Raw genomic sequence first — 21,351 nt, 5'->3', positions numbered from 1 at the left:
GTATGTTGAAACAGATGTTGATGACTAATGTGCTTATGCATTGTGTATGAATGTTGAAACAGATGTTAACTACTGATGTACTCATTCACTGTGTATGTATGTTGAAACATGTTGACGACTGGTGTACTCATTCACTGTGTATGTATGTTGAAACAGATGTTGATGACTAATGTGCTCATGCATTGTGTATGTATGCTGAAACAGATGTTGATGACTAATGTGCTCAAGCATTGTGTATGTATGGTGAAACATGTTGATGACTAATGTGCTCATGCATTTTGTATGTATGTTGAAATATAATGACGACTGGTGTACTCATTCACTGTGTATGTATGTTAAACAGATGTTGTTGACTAATGTGCTCATGCATTGTGTATGTATGTTGAAACAGATGTTGACGACTGATGTACTCATTCACTGTGTGTGTATGTTGAAACATGTTGACGACTGTGTGCTTATTCACTGTGTATGTATGTTGAAACAGATGTTGATGACTGATGTGCTCATGCATTGTGTATGTATTTTGAAACGTGTTGATGACAAATGTGCTCATGCATTGTTAATGTATGTTGAAACAGATGTTAACTATTGATGTACTCATTCACTGTGTGTGTATATTGAAACAGATGTTGACGACTGGTGCATTCATTCACTGTGTATGTATGTTGAAACATGTTTTCAAATGATGAACTCAATGACTGTGTATGTATGTTAAAACAGATCTTGACGACTGATGTACTCATTTACTGTGTATGTATGTTGAAACAGATGTTGACGACTAATGTGCTCATGCATTGTGTATGTATGTTGAAACATGTTGACGACTAATGTGCTCATGCATTGTGTATGTATGTTGAAACATGTTGATGACTAATGTGCTCTTGCATTGTGTATGTATGTTGAAACAGATGTTGACGACTAATGTACTCATTCACTGTGTGTGTATATTGAAACAGATGTTGACGACTGATGTACTCATTCACTGTGCATGTATGTTGAAACATGTTGATGACTAATGTGCTCATGCATTGTGTATGTATGTTGAAATAGATGTTGATGACTTACTCATGCATTGTGTATGTATGTTGACAACGATGTTGACGACTGTTGTACTCATTCACTGTTTATGTTGAAACATGTTGACGACTGGTGTACTCATTCACTGTGTGTGTTGTATGTTGAAACATATGTTGACGACTGATGTACTCATTCACTGTGTATGTATGTTGAAACTGATGTTGATGACTTACTCGTTCATTGTGTATGTATGTTGAACCAGAAAACATTTGCAATGACATGAAACTTAATTATAAACGTCAAATGGACAACACATTTGGCATCCTACAAATGAATACGACACGTCCCTTAACTTTTCAAGAATGATTTAAATGATATCCCACAATGAACACAAGAGTCCGTTGACTTCTTGAGAATTATTTAAATGGTATATATATTGAAGAGTTTTGCGAGTTTAGGTCAAAATGTTATTGTTATGAAAAAGATATTTTGTATCATGACCTTCTTCTCATTTCTTGCTATGAGAAGGAATTACTCATCAGTTAGGAAATGTCTTTGCCCATGGAGAGAGAGAGAGAGAGACAGAGAGAGAGAGAGAGAGACAGAGAGACAGAGAGACAGAGAGAGAGACAGACAAGGAAGGAAGAGTTACGGTCTCTCTTGAAAAAGGTGTCACTCATAACGGTGTAGATACGGTTACATCTGGGGAATTTGGCAAGCGGAGGTACGGGATGCTGTAACGACACAAGCCTCTTTGACTTTCTGACGAAAGAACTCTTTATTGAAATACTCAACATATAAAATTACATTCGAATATCAATCTACATAAGTTTAAATTACTGATATAAGAGATACATATAAAACTACGATATTCCTTCACTCACCAACATCATACATTGTATAATTTCTGCTCTTTAGAATATAATACAGATAATTAAATATCAAATAAATTCACCATAGCTAAATAATCTAAAATTCAATATTTCAGACTAATACCGTAATTGAAATATATTTTACTGAATTTAATCTAAAATGTCAACATATTAAACTCTATTATTTAAAGAGTATTTTATTTCTAAATTAACTATTACTGAGTATGAAGTTGGTAGAGAACGTTGCTTTTTAATATAATCAATAATATAATTACAAATCAATATAAGTTCTTCAAATAATTAAACTTTCCAATACATTATATTAAAGAATAGTAAAGAAATATTAAAATAATCCAATGTTGCAACGTACTGATGTTAGATTAACATCTTAACACTAAAAATCCTTATACTATATGAAAAATTGTACATAGATGACATAGATGACAATCTTACCTTTAACGACACAAGCCTCTTTGAGTTTCTGACGAGTGAACTGGCGTGTCCGTGGATTGGCGCTTTTTATATCAGTTTCTTAGGACATGGCCAAATATGGAGATAGGTCTAATTATCGTGTTCGCCAGGCTTCTTAGTTTCTTACAGACTATCACCTGGGTCTATGTACGTCATTAGACAGACAATTCTACCACGTCAGCGCGTAGAGCTTACGGCTTAGTTAGGAATTTTAGGCTTCCGCAATGCGGTAACTTACACAACTTAGCGAGTTTAGTTTTTGCTAACTTATGATTCAAGGGAAATGTATAGAGAGTTTTGCCTTTGCTCATAAGGGTGCAATCTTTGTAATACCGAAATAAATGGATTTAATCTTAATATATTTTAATAGAAAATTACTTTCAATATAATTTAATCAAAAATTACTTTTAATACAATTTAGAGAAAATTTCAATCTTATTACTATTACTAAAATATTCTGTCCTAATATTATGTATTCAGTACTGGTAAAAACGAAACGATTGGTTTACTGGAACAAAAAATAATTTTGAAACTGAATATGTACCTAAGCTATTTAATCAATCAGAAGCAAATTTACATGGAAATGAATTTACACAGATCTTACAAGGATGACAAGTTTGCAGTTAATAAAGTATCAGTGTATGTGCGATGAAAAGCGCTTTTTCTTTGTTGAAAACATAAATATATTACTTGTTGAACATTTAAAGACTTTACAGCCATTTTCTTTAAGTGTGATAAGGTCTTTGTAGAGAGCAGAGCCAGTGTCAGACTCTGAATGCATTAGAAACTTTTTAATTTTGAGATCTACGACTTCTTTATTCATTCAATATGGATTAATGTTTTCCTCAAACTTAGTCTCTATTTGATGTTGGTCCTTGCAATAATACACATCAAAGAAATGCGGATTCACAAAAATCATTTGTAGCAGAGTTATATTTTTGTGCAATCACCAATACATATATATCAAAATGTATTCCTCTAAGAACTTGTTTGGCTTGGTTAGTTGCCAAAATATCTACAGTCATCAAACTTCAGCAAAGCATTTGTACCTTTATAAACATCAACCGATGTTATTTATTTAAAGCAAATTCTGGGTTCCCCTTTCATCCACGAGAAAGAACATTTTATATTGCAGTCTTGTTGAATAGAAAAGTTTGGAACATGGTAACGTTGTAATCAAAACAGTTCTTGCGTTTAGCCTCGATTATATTGTATTTGCAATGAATGGTTTTCCAAAATTATGAATTCAGGGGACTATGATGCTGTGCAATTCCTTTGTGTACACTGGACAATACCTCAAGCATAATATTCTTATTATTTTCAATGTTTACCTGAACAAGTGAAACCGAAAAGATATACATTTTATGAGATAAACATATTCATTTCCCTTAATCATCCATAATGCCTTCTTTGTTCTAACCAAACCAGGTAACCAGGTAACCAGGTAACCAAGTAACCAAACCACTCCTTTTATATTACGAAGATGTTGTGCCCATTCAACTAGAAAATATTATCACTTCCATTAGAAGTGGTGATATGTTATGAAGATATTGTACCCATTCAAATAGAAAAAGTTAAGTTTTTACGTAAGCTTGTAGTTACACTAACACGAATGTAATTAAGTTAGTTTTTTTTTACATAAGATTGTAATCACACTAACACCCATGTACCGAAGCTAGATTTTTACATAAGCTTGTAAGCACACTAACACCCATGTATCGAAGCTAGATTTTTACATAAGCTTGTAAGCACACTAACACTCATGTACCGAGGCTAGATTTTCACATAAGCTCGTAACCACACTAACACCCATGTATCGAAGCTAGATTTTTACATAAGCTTGTAAGCACACTAACACCCATGTACCGAGGCTAGATTTTTACATAAGCTCGTAACCACACTAACACCCATGTACCGAAGCTAGATTTTTACATAAGCTTGTAAGCACAGGAACACCAATTATATTAGCTTGATTTTTACATAAGCCTGATGGCACAGGAACACCAATTATATTAGCTTGATTTTTGCTTAAGCTTGTAAGCACAGGAGCACCAATTATATTTGCTTGATTTTTACATAAGCTTGTGAACACAGTAACACCCATAATAAATGTAGTGAATATGTATTCGCATTGTACATTCTTTTCAGAAGGCATGTAGAAATCATTCCCAATTATCTGTCCTGATTTTTCAAATGTATTTTATTTCCTTGGTAATGTACGTGTCTAGATGCATCGCATTGAGTAGGTGTATCTAGAATAAGAGCTTCAGTGTGATCGTACTGATTTACCAGATCTTGGGGTTTTGTTAAACCTTTCATGCAAGTAGTTCAGTGTCTTTACTTTGTTTTCATTGAATTCTGTAATTTGTCCTTGTAACTTTTCTATGGCATTTGTATGTTCATTTTGTTGTTTTCTCCACTATATGTGGATCAATTAATTTTAACGGATAATTGCTTCCTACAAATGCAAGACCTGTATCTGTTGCTCTTCCAATAATTGTTCTCTGCCATTGTTACGTCTCCTAAAGTGCTTGGAGGACTGCCATGGCGGTCACATTAAAAATCTTGTTATCGCTTCTCCTGCTGAATGGTTAGTTAAATCAGAGATCTTGTGTTGTCTATTTTGGTCCTAGATGAAAATAGCGCCGATCAAATATACAATACGGCAGTCATCTTAAAACTTTTTTTTTATCTCATTACTCATACATGGAAAGTCATATCGACATGGGGTCTTCACCAGAAGACCTTTTATGGCTCAAAAAAAGTCGTATTGACCTGGGTTCTTCACCAGAATACGTTTTATGGCTTAACAAAGTCATATCGACCTGGGGTCTTCGCCAGAAGACCTTTATGACTCAACAAAATACTGCCTTTGGTGTTTAGTTGCTAATACATGAAGATGATACAACTCCGACACCGAGTAAATGAAACTGGAGTAGTCAATTAATGCTACTAAAGTTGATAATCCCTCACTCAAAACCACGAAACTAGTTCAGAAACCTGTTACTCATGCGTGCTAAAGCAACAACATACAGGCATAATTTACAGAGGAAATTCCAGACATCTATTACTCAAGCCACAATTCAGAAACTAAAATTACCAGCATTTTTGTTCCATGACCAGAAGAGAAAGGCAAACTGCCAGTTAATTCAACACATTAATGTATCAGATCACACACACACACACACACACACACACACACACGCACTCACAAACATAGAATCTACTTACAATGAATGTCATGCGCCATGAACGAAACCCATAACAATCTCACCAAATGCACAACTACAATCATTCCAAGCTACCTTCACTATCTCACCAAATGCACAACTACAATCACTCCTCACTACCCTAGCAATCTCACCAAATGCACAACAACAATCACTCCACGTCACCCTAACAATCTCAACAAATGCACAACTACAATCACTCCACACTACCTTCACAATCTCATCAAATTCACAACACCAGTCACTCCATGTTACCCTAGCAATCTCACCAAATGCACAACAACAATCACTCCACGGTACCCTAAAAATTTCAAAAAATGCACAACTACAATCACTCCACACTACCTTCACAATCTCACCAAATTCACAACTACATTCTCTCTACACTACCATAACAATCTCACCAAATGCTTAACTACAATCGCTCCACACTACCCTAACAATCGCAACAGATGCACAACTAGAATCACTCCACGCCATCACAATAGACACACAACAAAGAAATGGATGCACTTCACAACAGTTACAATCACACCGCCCCACGAATCCAGATACCGACTCGTCCATCTATCATGAACAACAGTTACAATCACACCGCCCCACGAATCCAGATACCGACTCGTCCATCTATAACTATCACGAGCAACAGTTACCTTGTGAGGCCGAATCAACACGTATCCAGTGTTAAGTATAGTTAATTTGTATTTGTTTGGATTTTTTCTCCATGATTGTATGTTGTGATACAGAATTTGAGCGGCAACCATTAGCAGCATTTGGATCTGTCTCTATGGATTTCGTACGTATTATCCTGATGAAGAGTGCACCAAAGTCATGTGAACTTGATCCAATTCCAACATCACTGCTGCTTGAGTGCTTAGATCCAGTATTGCCTTCACTAACTGATGTTATTAATACCTCTCTCTCATCCGGGAAATTCCCATCATTTTTCAAAACTGCCATTGTAAAGCCTCTGCTGAATAAACCAACACTAGACCATAACGAGTTAAAGAACTACCGCCCAGTTTCTAATCTCCGATTCATATCAAAAATCTTAGAAAAGGTTGTTCTATCCCAGCTTGTATCTGATCTGAATTCAAACCGTCTTTTTAGCAATGTACAATCTGCATATCGCCCTTGCCACAGTACTGAAACTACTCTTCTAAAAGTAGTTAATGACATTCTCACTGCGTTAGATAGCGGAAAGATTACAGTCCTCACCCTCCTTGATTTGTCTGCAGCATTTGACACAATAGACCATGATATATTACTTCACCGTCTCCAGCATGTATTTGGCATTCATGATAAATCCTTACTGCGGTTCAAGTCCTACTTGGTCAACAGGACACAAATTGTATCTGCAAATGGAATACACTCCAGCCCAGTTGATCTATGTTGTGGTGTTCCACAGGGGTGTCTTTTTGGACCTGTTCTCTTCATTCTATACACTCAGTCGCTCTCAAGTGTCATAGATCATAATTCAGTGTCTCACCAAATGTAAGCTGATGACACCCAAATATACAAATCTAGCCACCCAACTGAAGTTGATGCTACCATCCAAGGTGTAGAGAGGTGCATTTCTGATGTGAAATCATGGATGACATGTAACAAGCTGCAGATGAATGATGATAAAACTGAGGCCATTCTGATCACAACACAAAAGCTTTCTCATTCACATCCTTTACCTCAAACAATACATATCAGCAACACCAACATTAAATTCACACGATCAGTACGAAACCTAGGTGTTACTCTGGACAGTACTCTCACATTGCACGAACATGTCATGAACATATGCAAGGCTGCATATATTGAGTTGAGACGCATCAGCTCAATTCGCAAATATCTTTCAGTTGATGCCACTAAAACACTTGTGTGTTCATTAGTACTTTCAAGACTGGACTATTGTAACTCGATTCTGTCTGGTTCGTCTCAGTATCTGCTCCAGTAACTTCAAAAAGTTCAAAACACAGCTGCTCGGATCATACTTAGAGTACCACGATCAGAGCACACCTCCCCGCTGCTCTGTACCCTTCACTGGCTATCCATTCGATCCAGAATCAAACACAAAATTTGTTCTCTGTGATATCTTTCACTGTCGGACTCTAGTCCAGCATACCTATCTGACCTCACCCATGTGTACACACCAGCAAGATACTTACGCCCCTCTTCGGGGGCCCCGAGTGTCCGAGTGGTCTAAAGCGCTCTCCGTTACGGATCACTGCCATCTCACCTCTGTCTGCGCCGGTTCGAGTCTCGGATTCAGCCAATGTGGGTATGTGAGAAAGCTTGCCAGTAGCTTCTCGTGGGTCGGTGGTTCTTTCCGGGGTTTTCTCGGGCTTTCCTCCACCATTAATACTGGCCGCCATGTATAGCCTATCGTGTGCTGAAAAATGGCGTTAAACCCCACTTCAACAACAACGCTCCTCCTATGACAATCGTATACTCATTATTCCCACTATGAAAACAAAGTCATACGGAAAGCGTTCTTTTGCATACCAGGCCCAGCAACGTGGAATGAATTGCCCACTGAACTTAGACACAAAGACACAGTGATTCCATGCAAGAGGGCTCTCAAAACTCACTTATTTCGACTGCAAGAACAAACTTAAAGACCTAATAATGTTTCCTACCTTAAATATTATCAGCATGTTTTTTTTGTTTTCTAATTTCATAGTGTTTGTTTTTGTAATCATATCATTATATGTTTTTTATCTTATAGGTGTGGTCTAATTCTGTAAAGCGCTTAGAGCTTCTAAAGATTAGGTGCTATACAAAGTCCTCATTATTATTATTATTATTATTATTATTATTATTATGTTGTGTATAATTGTATTTCGACTTGGCCTTGTCAAAAATCAAGTTCACTGTGTATATTGATTTTGTTTTTATTTTTAGGCACACATAATACATAGTTAATATTTCTCTAGGAGTGTGGGTAAATAATGATAGTTATCTGTTGAATTTTTGCAAAACTTGTTGGTTTTCACTCTTTGCTGTTGCTTAGTTTAAGACGAAAAGGTCGTAATACCAAGGAAATCAAACTGCAGCAAATCCTATACCTGCTCCAAGTCCTGGTAAATAACGCTAAGAACTACTACGAACGCTAAGATACACTAAGAGCTAAGGAAGCGCCACAAAGTAATCAAAGCTCTTATTAAAGAAAATGCAATGAAATGGTGTTGTTTTTTTAAAAATTATTTTTATGTATAAACAAAACAAACAAAACAAAACAATTTTTTGCATCATGATACCAAGTCTGAAACATCAAGAAGGACAACTCTTTATATGCAACGTACTAAGACTGCAAGAATTATTGTTCATGATCGTTGAAAATTTTATCAGCGCCGTTATTACTGTTGTGTGTGTGTGTTTGTGATTTGGATTTTTAACTTAGCTTTAACAATTGTTCAGTCATATCTTTACAATGGCTACAGTGTAGCAGTTTATAGCGATGCCTAGCACTGGGGTATCATGCCGCAGACATGCAGCATGATGTCCCACCCAGTCACAGTATACTGACACCAGGCCAAACAGTCCTAACATTAACCTCTTAATGCTGAGCGCCAAGCGAGGCAGCTGTTAGTACCATTTTTGTAAGTCTTTGGTATGACTCAGCCGGGGATCGAACCCACGACCTCTCGCATCCGAGGCGGACGCTCTAACCACTACGCAACCGGAGTGGTTTATTACTGTGGTTATATACTCCTTATGAGCACACTAGAAATTCATGATATAATTATTTCAGGTATGCATATTTTTGACAAACAACCTTCACATTTTGTTTGCTTACAGCATATTTTCACAGACCTGGCATTATAATGCATTATAAAGGTGGTTTGCTGTGGTTGGCGGTAAATACATGGACCCAAATACAATTTATTCACACTCAGTGGAAGCTGAAATGATGAAGTTATAATTTTGTTATTGCAGTCTAATATAGCGATCTGAATATGATTAAATGTTCTTTAATCAAATACGAGTTATTCTGACGTCAGTTCCTGTATGGTAATCTGCCGACTAAATGCCCTTTAATTACAGTCAAGTGAGTTTACAGTCACATGGCATTATTTTTGGTATTATTCATTGAACACAGTATACTTTACACGACGCGTCACATTAAAATATTTTTTGATGAGTCAAGTAATCTTAATACATTTCCACCCAATAATTATCTTTCCAACTTTGTATAAATAATTTTTATTAATATTAAAGTGGACAGAATAAAGTTTCTGTAACCAATCCTGACCAATCACAATTCTGGACAGTTCTGTACCGAATTGCACTTCATCCATTTATTTTCATGGCGATTTCATTCTATTGGACTTAACTCATCTCTTTTGGTTCGGCTTTTTGGTGACGTTTTGATTATGTTTTGCTAATAACACAAAATAATGGTTTGGTCTAACTACTTTAATGGCTATATTACAACTGACTAAAACAGAAAACACGCACACCAGTTTCTCACACTAATGTTATCATAAGGCATATAGGGTTAGAACTTACGAGGCGCCGTAGCGGACAAAAACTAGTCCAATCAAAAAGTTGCTGTTGAAATTTTAATGTCATATGCACAGAATTCAAATTTCACGTGTTGTATCAAAAATGCTTGTCCTTAAAATTCCATTTTCTAGGTCGAGATTTTGTATCTGTTGAATTAAACTAGTAGTGATTGAAAGTTATATTTTCACGGCGGTGGCTGAAATTTCAATGTGATACATCGAGAATTCCTAATTTACGCATTGGTTCAAAGAAGTTATGTTGAAAGTTATATTTCATATGTTGAGTATTTAGATTTCATCTGTTGAATTACACAGCGCTGGCTGAAAATTCGATGTCCAATGTCGTGTTTTAGATTGTATCTTCTGAATTACATGGCGGTTGTTGAAATTTTAATGTCATATGTCGAGAATTTAAATTAAACATGTTGAATCACATTGATTGTGCTGAAAGTTCTATTTCGTATCTTGAGTTTTTAAATTGTGTCTGTTGAATTACACAGCGGTGGTTGGTCATTTCATTGTGCTTGTCAGAAATGCTATTTTTTATATGGTGAAATGATGTGTTGGTGTAAAAAGTAACATTACACAATGTCCGCTTTAACAATTCAAAATAATATCAAGTATTAAGATACATCATTCGTGTATTCAATTATGATGCACCATTACATTTCATGCATTTACAGTTTGAAAGTTACCAATCACAGGTCGAGAATTACTATAAATTTCTTCACTAGAAGTCCCTCTCATCACAGGAATCTGACGTTTTATTAATAAAGTAAGGCGAAATCTGTGACAACATGAAATCACCGTATCGGTAATATATTACTGATAAGGTGATTTCATGTTGTCAGAGATTTCGTCATGCTTTATTGACAAAACGTCAAGATCCTGTGCTCTCATGAACGGACTACGTTATTTTTAAGCAAGTAGGCTGCATCTCGTTGCTGTGAAATTCAACAGATGAAATCTAAATACTCGCCATATTAAATGGAACTTTCATCACAAACAGTTACATTGAACGTATGAATTAGCGATTCTCGTCATATGATATTGAAATTACAACCAGTGCTGTGTAATTCAAAATGTACACTGTAAAACGTCGACATAGGAAATAGAACTTTAAACCACCACTGCATGATTCAACATATAAAATCTGAACTCTCGATCTAGAAAATGGAAATTTCAACTGCAACTTTCTCATGGGACCAGCTTTTGTCCGCTACGGCGCCTCATAACACCTGAGTGAGAGCATGGAGCTGACCTCGGGTGACTTGTAGCATTTGTAGCAACAGAATGTTAATACCGTACATTATAACTCCCACTAAAAATGAGTTTTGTGCTTTTCTTTTAAATTCACATGTTCATTTCTCCTTTACTTTTTAACAAATTTATAAACATATTCAAACTTGACAAAATTCTATTTTGCACATAAATAAATATTTCAAATAGTTTCTGGTGGGTTGGGAAAGTTCTACTAATTGTAGTTAAAATTAGGTTCTAGCCCTATGACATTCAAATCATTCTAATACTCATGAAAACAAGTACATGGTGATTTAGTGGCATTGCCGCTAAAATCTATAGTCCTAATATGTTGTTCTTCAATCTAGTTGTTATCACTGCATATAAACTGGTGTGATATAACAGATGTATTATTATACACTTGACCACTTCCAATTTCTAATATTCACAAGACTAGAGCTGGTTCCCAAAGATCTTGTCTTCTGATTCTTACTTTGTCTACAGAAGGCAGATTCGGAAGCTCTTTAGCTGTTTTGTCATATTGTTTATTTTGCTGATTTTTCTTTTTGCCCAGTTTCCAATTTAGGTTTCTTTCTTTTTATAACTTGCGGATGTAGCTGTATGTTGGTAGCAGGTAAAGTCGATCGAAATCTTCGACTTAATCCTTATTTGTGCCGGAGATCCTATATCATCAATTGGTGTATTTCAATATTCCAATATCGATAAATATGGATCTTTTCCATCTCTCTTTGCCTTATTGAGAATTCCTTCGACAGTTTGAATGGTTCTTTCTGCTAAAACATTAGACTGTGGATACTTGGGACTTGATGTAGTGTGTTTGAATCCCAAGGTTTTTGCAAAGCATATTCTTTTGAGGAGAACTGTGTGCCATTATCACTCCGTACTTCTCGTGGTATTACATGTCTTGCAAAAACTGACCTTGTGTGATTATTGTGCTTGCTCGTGTATTTTCTAACTTGGTCTGCTATCAAGTCATAGTTGTAATTATTATATGCTCATTTTTTTTCCCCCGTTAACTTTACATTGTCAGAGTCATGCAGTATTACTCGATACTTAACCTGCGAGCCAATACACATATAGCATTCACGTGCATAAAGGAACTACTTTCTATTGTAAACAAATAATGGACGCAGACGCCAGCACTTTTGATTTGTAAACAAATCATGTACACTCGCGTAAGAGGCGCTTTACGTTGTGTTTTTTTTAAAAAAAATTTTGAATGAACTAAAACAGATGTTTCGTGGACTGCCACATACCAGCTGTTTTAGCACATTCTGCGTTGATACAATGTTTTGGGTTTAGGCTAGCTACACTATATAACAGACGCAAGAAAAGGTCCTTACAAATAACATACAAGTCACAAGTCATATACTGTCTTCTTTAGCTGGTGATAAGAATGACAAAAGATATACTTACAGTTTTACATCCTGAATTTCCTCAAAATGTACTTTCTTAGTTCTGCAAATCCGAATTACATGAGCCATGTCATAGGTTCTCAATCTTGATTACACATTTCAAAGTGCCTTACTGCACTCAAAATGAAATAAGCATTAAATTCCATAGCGTCTTTTTGATAATTGCAACTGAAAGACTTCATATTTTTCCCACATTATGATTTCAAACATTCAATGACAGAAACAGAAACACATTTGCAGATTTCAACATGCTTCTCCCTAGCTTCTTCAATCCCATGTATTTCATGTGGAATTGTCACATACAAATTCAGTCCATAATTACGACATTTCGTAGAATCGAAAAAAAAATTACCAAAATCTATTCATTCCAGATCAAATGGAAAAGTCGTTGCAATGCATATTCATTCATAATATGACTCCAAATTTCAATTAGGTACGCCATTTTCTTTCGAAAGTTATGTAGAGCGCGCGACTAAGTTCAAATTTTTTCTGGGCGGAGTTATGTGCGCAGTAATAATGTTGTTGTGTAATGATAAATATGCGCTTGTGTATTATTTAGTTTGGAATACGGCATAGTTCATTTACGTTGTTTCTTGTAGTGTATTTTGTTTACATAATTAAGCATTAGGTAGAATAAAAAAAATGAGCATATAATACAAAGGTTACTGCATTTGTATGGGAAAGTATGTACTCGTTTTGTCTGATGGAAATACTGCACTCCCAAGGTCGTGCAGTATTCCATCCAAAAAACTCGTTCATATTTTCCCATACAAATACAGTAACCTATAATTATTCCACATAAATAAATCTGTTCCAACCATTTCCCATGGTGCAGTAGGTTATGTAGACAACAATGGTTCTTAGTTTATTTGACTTTCTGTATTCCTGGCAAGTAGAATAATTCGGTACTGTGTCTGCAACATGTGCATTCATGCCAGGCCAATACATAATGTCTCTTGCTTCTTGCTTTGTCTTCTCAATGTCCATATGACTTTTGTGCAACTCTTTTAGCATTTCTTTCTGAAGAGCATCTGGTATTACAGTCTTCTCTCCTTTTAGAACTAATCCGTCCATTTCTGAAAGTTCATCTCTGCAGTTCCAGAAATGTCTGATCTCAAAAGTAGATGTTTATCATTTGGCCATCCCTTTTGAATCATTTCTCGTGATTTGGTCATTTTATTATCACGTTTAGTTCAATTCGGTATTGTTTTTATCTGTGTGTCTGCAATCTGTATATCTGACATGATCATAGGCACATATCACTCAATTTCATTATGTTCATCTCAGATGTGTTCGTCTGTCTGTATGCTCTCAACAATGTATCTTCTACAATAAACTCTTTTCCTGGACTGTAGGTTAAGTTAAAACTGTACTTCTGTAGTCTTAAAAGCATTCTCTGAAGTCTAGGCGGTGCGGCAGATAGAGGTTTTATGAGGATTGATTCAAGAGGTTCATGATCCGATTCAACTTGACAACCCTAAGTATAATGATTAAATCTTTCAAGACCAAATAACACAGCAAGCAGTTCTTTTTCGATCTGTGCATGTCTTGTTTCTGCATCTGTCAAAGACCTTGATGCAAATGCTATGGGTTTGCCTGACTCATTAACACTTCTCCAAGTCCTCATTTTGATGCATCACAACTAACAACGACAGGCTTCATAACATCGAAGTGTTTCAACACAGGTTCTTTGCATAGAATCTGTTTGATCTCTTCAAATGCATGTTTCTGTGCAGTTTCCCAAACAAATTCATTGTCACTTTTCAAAAGTACCCTTATTGGCTCTGTCATTGTAGACATATTTGGGATAACTTTCGCTAGCTAGTTGACTGTACCCAGTAATCTTTTTATTGCTTTCTTATCCGTCGGAGCGGGTATTTCTGTGATTGTTTTTACTTTTTCTGGGTCAGGTTTAACACATGATGATTTCAATATGTGTCCCATGTAGCACACTTCTGTAAGTCCAAATTGTCATTTTTTCCAATTCAGTGTCAGATTTATTTTTTTCCTGGCATCTCTTTAAAACATTTTTCAGTTTTCCATCATGATCTTATTTTGATGCTTCCCAAACAACTGTGTTATCTGTATCAGTCTCCACCCCATGCAGGTCCTCACAGGACTGTGCCATGCATGTCTGAAACACTTCTTGAGCAGGTTTAATACCAAAAGGCATTTTCAGGTAGCAATATCTACCAAACAGGGTGTTAAATGTTGTCAATACCTGGCTTTCCTCATCCAGGGGTATTTGCCAGTAACCATGATTGGCATCTAGTTTGGAGAAAAACTTAGCTCCAACCATTCTTGTGATTATATTTTCAACTGTAGGAAATTGATAATGCTATTGTTTGATAGCTTGATTAAAATTTCTCAGATCTATACAAATTCGTAGTTTTCCTGACTTGGGTTTTTCAACAGCTGCTAATGAACTTGCCCATTATGTCGGTTCATCTACTTTACGTATTACATTTTTCCGTTCCATCTCTTCCAAAGTTCATTTAAGTGGTTCTAGTAAAGCTGTAGGAACCTTTCTTGGTGGATTAATGACAGGTTTCACAGTTTTGTCAATTGCAATATGATATTTTTGTTTCAGGCATCCTAGACCCTGAAAACACTGGAAAATTATTTCACGATATGATTGTCCTTATTCTTGTGAACAAAAGTCATGCAACTAAAAATGGGTCAAAGACGCCAGAGCTCGGTAATGTGAAAAAAAACACAACACATATTGTGTTGCTTTTGGTCATGATAATGCATAATTATTAGTCACCGATAGCATGAAGACAATGCATAATTATCATGGTGGTCATCAATAGTATGATGACAATGCATAATTATCAGTCATCAATAGCTTGATAACAATGCATAATTATCATGGTGGTCATCAATAGTATGATGACAATGCATAATTATCAGTCATCAATAGCTTGATAACAATGCATATTTATCATTGTGGTCAGCAATAGCTTGATAACAATGCATATTTGTCATGGTGGTCATCAATAGTATGATGACAATGCATAATTATCAGTCATCAATAGCTTGATAACAATGCACAATTATCATGGTGGTCATCAGTAGTATGATGACAATGCATAATTATCAGTCATCAATAGCTTGATAACAATGCATATTTATCATGGTGGTCATCAATGGCATGATGACAATGCATATTTATCATGGTGGTCATCAATAGTATGATGACAATGCATAATTATCAGTCATCAATAGCTTGATATCAATGCATATTTATCATGGTGGTCATCAATAGCATGATGATTATGGATAAATTCTGAAAATATTGTTTGCTTTTTAAATAATCATAATCAGTTTAATCATTTCTTGTCAACAAACAAAAATTTGCTTTATAAAATACATCAGTTATTTAGTTGATTAATATGTAACCAACTGTAATAATTTTGAATTCAATTAAAATTTTTGTTTTTATTTTTAGAATACTTATTGGGGAAAATAAATTTAGAATAGTATTTTCATAGCATCAGTTCGCAAAGTAAAATGGTTATGTTAGCAGCCACTTCCATGCAGGACAGGAAAATAAACAAGGTGTCAAACTTTGCCCTACCCTTTACAAGTACTTAAACAATGAACCATTGTACACAGCTCAATGAAATGACCTAAGGGGTATACCTTCAGTACCCAGTGATGTGGCAGTCCTTGATAACAACATAGCTGATTGGAATGACCTAAGGGGTATACCTTCAGTACCACGTGATGTGGCAGTCCTTGATAACAACACAGCTGATTCGAATGACCTAAGGGGTATACCTTCAGTACCACGTGATGTGGCAGTCCTTGATAACAACACAGCTGAATGAAATGACCTAAGGGGTATACCTTCAGTACCCAGTGATGTGGCAGTCCTTGATAACAACACAGCTGAATGAAATGACCTAAGGGATATACCTTCAGTACCCAGTGATGCGGCAGTCCTTGATAACAACACAGCTGAATGAAATGACCTAAGGGGTATACCTTCAGTACCACGTGATGTGGCAGTCCTTGATAACAACACAGCTGATTGGAATGACCTAAGGGGTATACCTTCAGTACCCAGTGATGTGGCAGTCCTTGATAACAACACAGCTGAATGAAATGACCTAAGGGGTATACCTTCAGTACCACGTGATGTGGCAGTCCTTGATAACAACACAGCTGATTCGAATGACCTAAGGGGTATACCTTCAGTACCACGTGATGTGGCAGTCCTTGATAACAACACAGCTGAATGAAATGACCTAAGGGGTATACCTTCAGTACCACCTGATGTGGCAGTCCTTGATAACAACACAGCTGATTGGAATGACCTAAGGGGTATACCTTCAGTACCACGTGATGTGGCAGTCCTTGATAACAACACAGCTGAATGAAATGACCTAAGGGGTATACCTTCAGTACCCAGTGATGTGGCAGTCCTTGATAACAACACAGCTGATTGGAATGACCTAAGGGGTATACCTTCAGTACCAGGTGATGTGGCAGTCCTTGATAACAACACAGCTGATTGGAATGACCTAAGGGGTATACCTTCAGTACCACGTGATGTGGCAGTCCTTGATAACAACACAGCTGAATGAAATGACCTAAGGGGTATACCTTCAGTACCCAGTGATGTGGCAGTCCTTGATAACAACACAGCTGATTCGAATGACCTAAGGGGTATGCCTTCAGTACCACGTGATGTGGCAGTCCTTGATAACAACACAGCTGATTGGAATGACCTAAGGGGTATACCTTCAGTACCACGTGATGTGGCAGTCCTTGATAACAACACAGCTGAATGAAATGACCTAAGGGGTATACCTTCAGTACCCAGTGATGTGGCAGTCCTTGATAACAACACAGCTGATTGGAATGACCTAAGGGGTATACCTTCGGTACCACGTGATGTGGCAGTCCTTGATAACAACACAGCTGAATGAAATGACCTAAGGGGTATACCTTCAGTACCCAGTGATGTGGCAGTCCTTGATAACAACACAGCTGAATGAAATGACCTAAGGGGTATACCTTCAGTACCACGTGATGTGGCAGTCCTTGATAACAACACAGCTGATTCGAATGACCTAAGGAGTATACCTTCAGTACCACGTGATGTGGCAGTCCTTGATAACAACACAGCTGATTGGAATGACCTAAGGGGTATACCTTCAGTACCACGTGATGTGGCAGTCCTTGATAACAACACAGCTGAATGAAATGACCTAAGGGGTATACCTTCAGTACCCAGTGATGTGGCAGTCCTTGATAACAACACAGCTGATTCGAATGACCTAAGGGGTATACCTTCAGTACCACGTGATGTGGCAGTCCTTGATAACAACACAGCTGAATGAAATGACCTAAGGGGTATACCTTCAGTACCACGTGATGTGGCAGTCCTTGATAACAACACAGCTGAATGAAATGACCTAAGGGTTATACCTTCAGTACCCAGTGATGTGGCAGTCCTTGATAACAACACAGCTGAATGAAATGACCTAAGGGGTATACCTTCAGTACCACGTGATGTGGCAGTCCTTGATAACAACACAGCTGAATGAAATGACCTAAGGGGTATACCTTCAGTACCCAGTGATGTGGCAGTCCTTGATAACAACACAGCTGATTAGAATGACCTAAGGGGTATACCTTCAGTACCACGTGATGTGGCAGTCCTTGATAACAACACAGCTGAATGAAATGACCTAAGGGGTATACCTTCAGTACCCAGTGATGTGGCAGTCCTTGATAACAACACAGCTGATTGGAATGACCTAAGGGGTATACCTTCAGTACCACGTGATGTGGCAGTCCTTGATAACAACACAGCAAACCTTCAAATCTGCCTAACAATCTAGAACATTTTAAGTGCTGACTGCTTTTCGATAAATCAAAAGGGACATCCTGATTTATCAATGACCCTAAAAGAAGAGAAGCACAATCCTAGAACCTGGGAAAAATGATAATTGAGGAAACCGATTCAACAATCCTACCTGCATTAGTATTCACAAAGGAGCCAACATTAAGCTAGATAGAAGAGGATATAATAGTAAAAATGAGAACATTGTATTTCATCCTCAGAATAGGTCTACATTGAAAGAATAGGTTGACCACAAAAAATATATATATATATATATATATATATATATATATATATATATATATATATATATATATATATATATATATATATATATATATATCATGGAAATCTTCTTATCACTGCTGCTTCTGAATGGATGACCTTGCTTACATCGGGCTTTCACCAAAAACACTTCTTATAATAGTTGGTGCCAAAAGATTTCATATGATGTTTAGATGGTCCTAATTAAAAATCTGGCTGGCCACAATAGTAACCAATTTGAAAATCTTGTTAATACTAAATGATTTCAGATAGAATTTCAACACTCTGCAGCTAAATAGATTTGGTCTTATCTTGCATTCCTAAAAAAAACCCAAAATTTGTAGGTCCTACTCTTGGTGTAACTATTCATTTGTAACCCTTCTCTGTCCACCTTTATTTCAATATATTAACCGTCAGGACTACCATGACATCAACACAATACAGGACTACCATGACATCAACACAATGTTAAAATCCTAAAGCAGAACATAACCAAGCATTAGTTTTTCCTTCATCAAACACTTTTTATTATTATTGATTTCCATTTTTAATTCCTTCAGTCTCGTACCCCAGAGTGCAAGGTTCTATGCCCTTTTCTGTGCTTGATTCAGTTAATAGTCTCTTTGTCGTTTAATTATTATTTTCAACTGTATCCACGTAATATGAGATTTGTTAGTAGTTTCATCAAATAGTTTCAAGTATACCCACTTTATTTTAGACTTGATATAGTCTTTTAAGTAGTTTCATTAAACAGTTTCAAGTATACCCACTTTATTTTAGACTTGACAATAGTCTTTTAAGTAGTTTCATTAAACAGTTTCAAGTATACCCACTTTATTTAAGACTTGACAATAGTCTTTTAAGTAGTTTCATTAAACAGTTTCAAGTATACCCACTTTATTTAAGACTTGACAATAGTCTTTTAAGTAGTTTCATTAAACAGTTTCAAGTATACCCACTTTATTTTAGACTTGACAATAGTCTTTTAAGTAGTTTCATTAAACAGTTTCAAGTATACCCACTTTATTTAAGACTTGACAATAGTCTTTTAAGTAGTTTCATTAAACAGTTTCAAGTATACCCACTTTATTTTAGACTTGACAATAGTCTTTTAAGTAGTTTCATCAAATAGTTTCAAGTATACCCACTTTATTTTAGACTTGATATAGTCTTTTAAGTAGTTTCATCTGTTACATTTTCGAATGTATCCACTTAATATGACACTTGTTACTTTTAGTTTCAACTGTCTCTGTTGTAAAGGCTTGTTCCAAATCCTTTAAATATTTTCTAATTTGTTTTAACTTTATCGTCAATACTGCCTTACAACCCCAATATTGTTAATTAGTTCCATATTTGTTATTCTTTTTTATCTGTTTTGATTGTTCAACTTCTTATAATAAAATTCGTTACTTTAACTAAAACAGATAAATTATTACTAGTTTTCATAGTTATTGTGCTTTCTTTAGAATTCATTTTGGATTTGTTGTCCTCTATTGTGCTTTAATTGCAATTCATTTTGAATTTGTTGTCCTCTATTTTGCTTTCTTCACAATTCATTTTGAATTTGTTGTCCTCTATTATGCTTTCATTAGAATTCATTTTGAATTTGTCCTCTATTATGTTTTCATTAGAATTCATTTTGAATTTGTTGTCTTCGGCAACTCTTACATAATATTAGTGCTAGCTGTTTGATTCAGGATTTTTATGACAACAATTTTCATTACATTTGTAACTGCTTGAAAGTTTTAGTTGATTTCATTATTGAGACCTCTCTGTATCCCAGACATTTCTATTTTTCATATATCTGCAAAGTATCTATTTACTGCTAATTATCTGTATAACTGATAATAAATATCAATGAATATTATGTAAAGAGGATATTCCTACCACTGGGATATAAGGTGGCTAACTGATTAGTGTGAGACACTCCACACCAAAAGGGTGAGAGTTAAACTCCTTCCATCATATCAGCCCATGTTGGCTATTGTGGTCAGTTCCTGGGTTAAATTCCTACCATCATATCAGCCCATTTTGGTTACTGTGGTCAGTTCCTGGGTTAAACTTCTATCATCACATCAGCCCATTTTGGCTATTGTGGTCAGTTCCTGGGTTAAAATCCAACATCACATCAGCCCATGTTGGCTATTGTGGTCAGTTCCAGGGTTAAAATCAAACATCAGCCCATGTTGGCTATTGTGGTCAGTTCCTGGGTTAAAATCCAACATCACATCAGCCCATGTTGGCTATTGTGGTCAGTTCCAGGGTTAATATCTTACCAACACATCAGCCCATTTTGGCTATTGTGGTGAGTCCTTGGGTTAAACTCCAACATCAGATCAGCCCATATTGGCTATTTTGATAAGTTCCTGGGTTAAAATCCAACATCGCATCAGCCCATGTTGGCTATTGTGGTCAGTTCCAGGGTTAATATCTTACCAACACATCAGCCCATTCTGGCTATTGTGG

The sequence above is a fragment of the Sinohyriopsis cumingii genome, chromosome 2 (assembly GCF_028554795.1).
Source record: "Sinohyriopsis cumingii isolate HCF-2022 chromosome 2, ASM2855479v2, whole genome shotgun sequence".
NCBI classification, from domain to species: Eukaryota; Metazoa; Mollusca; class Bivalvia; order Unionida; family Unionidae; genus Sinohyriopsis; species Sinohyriopsis cumingii.
This window is presented reverse-complemented; position numbering follows the sequence as displayed.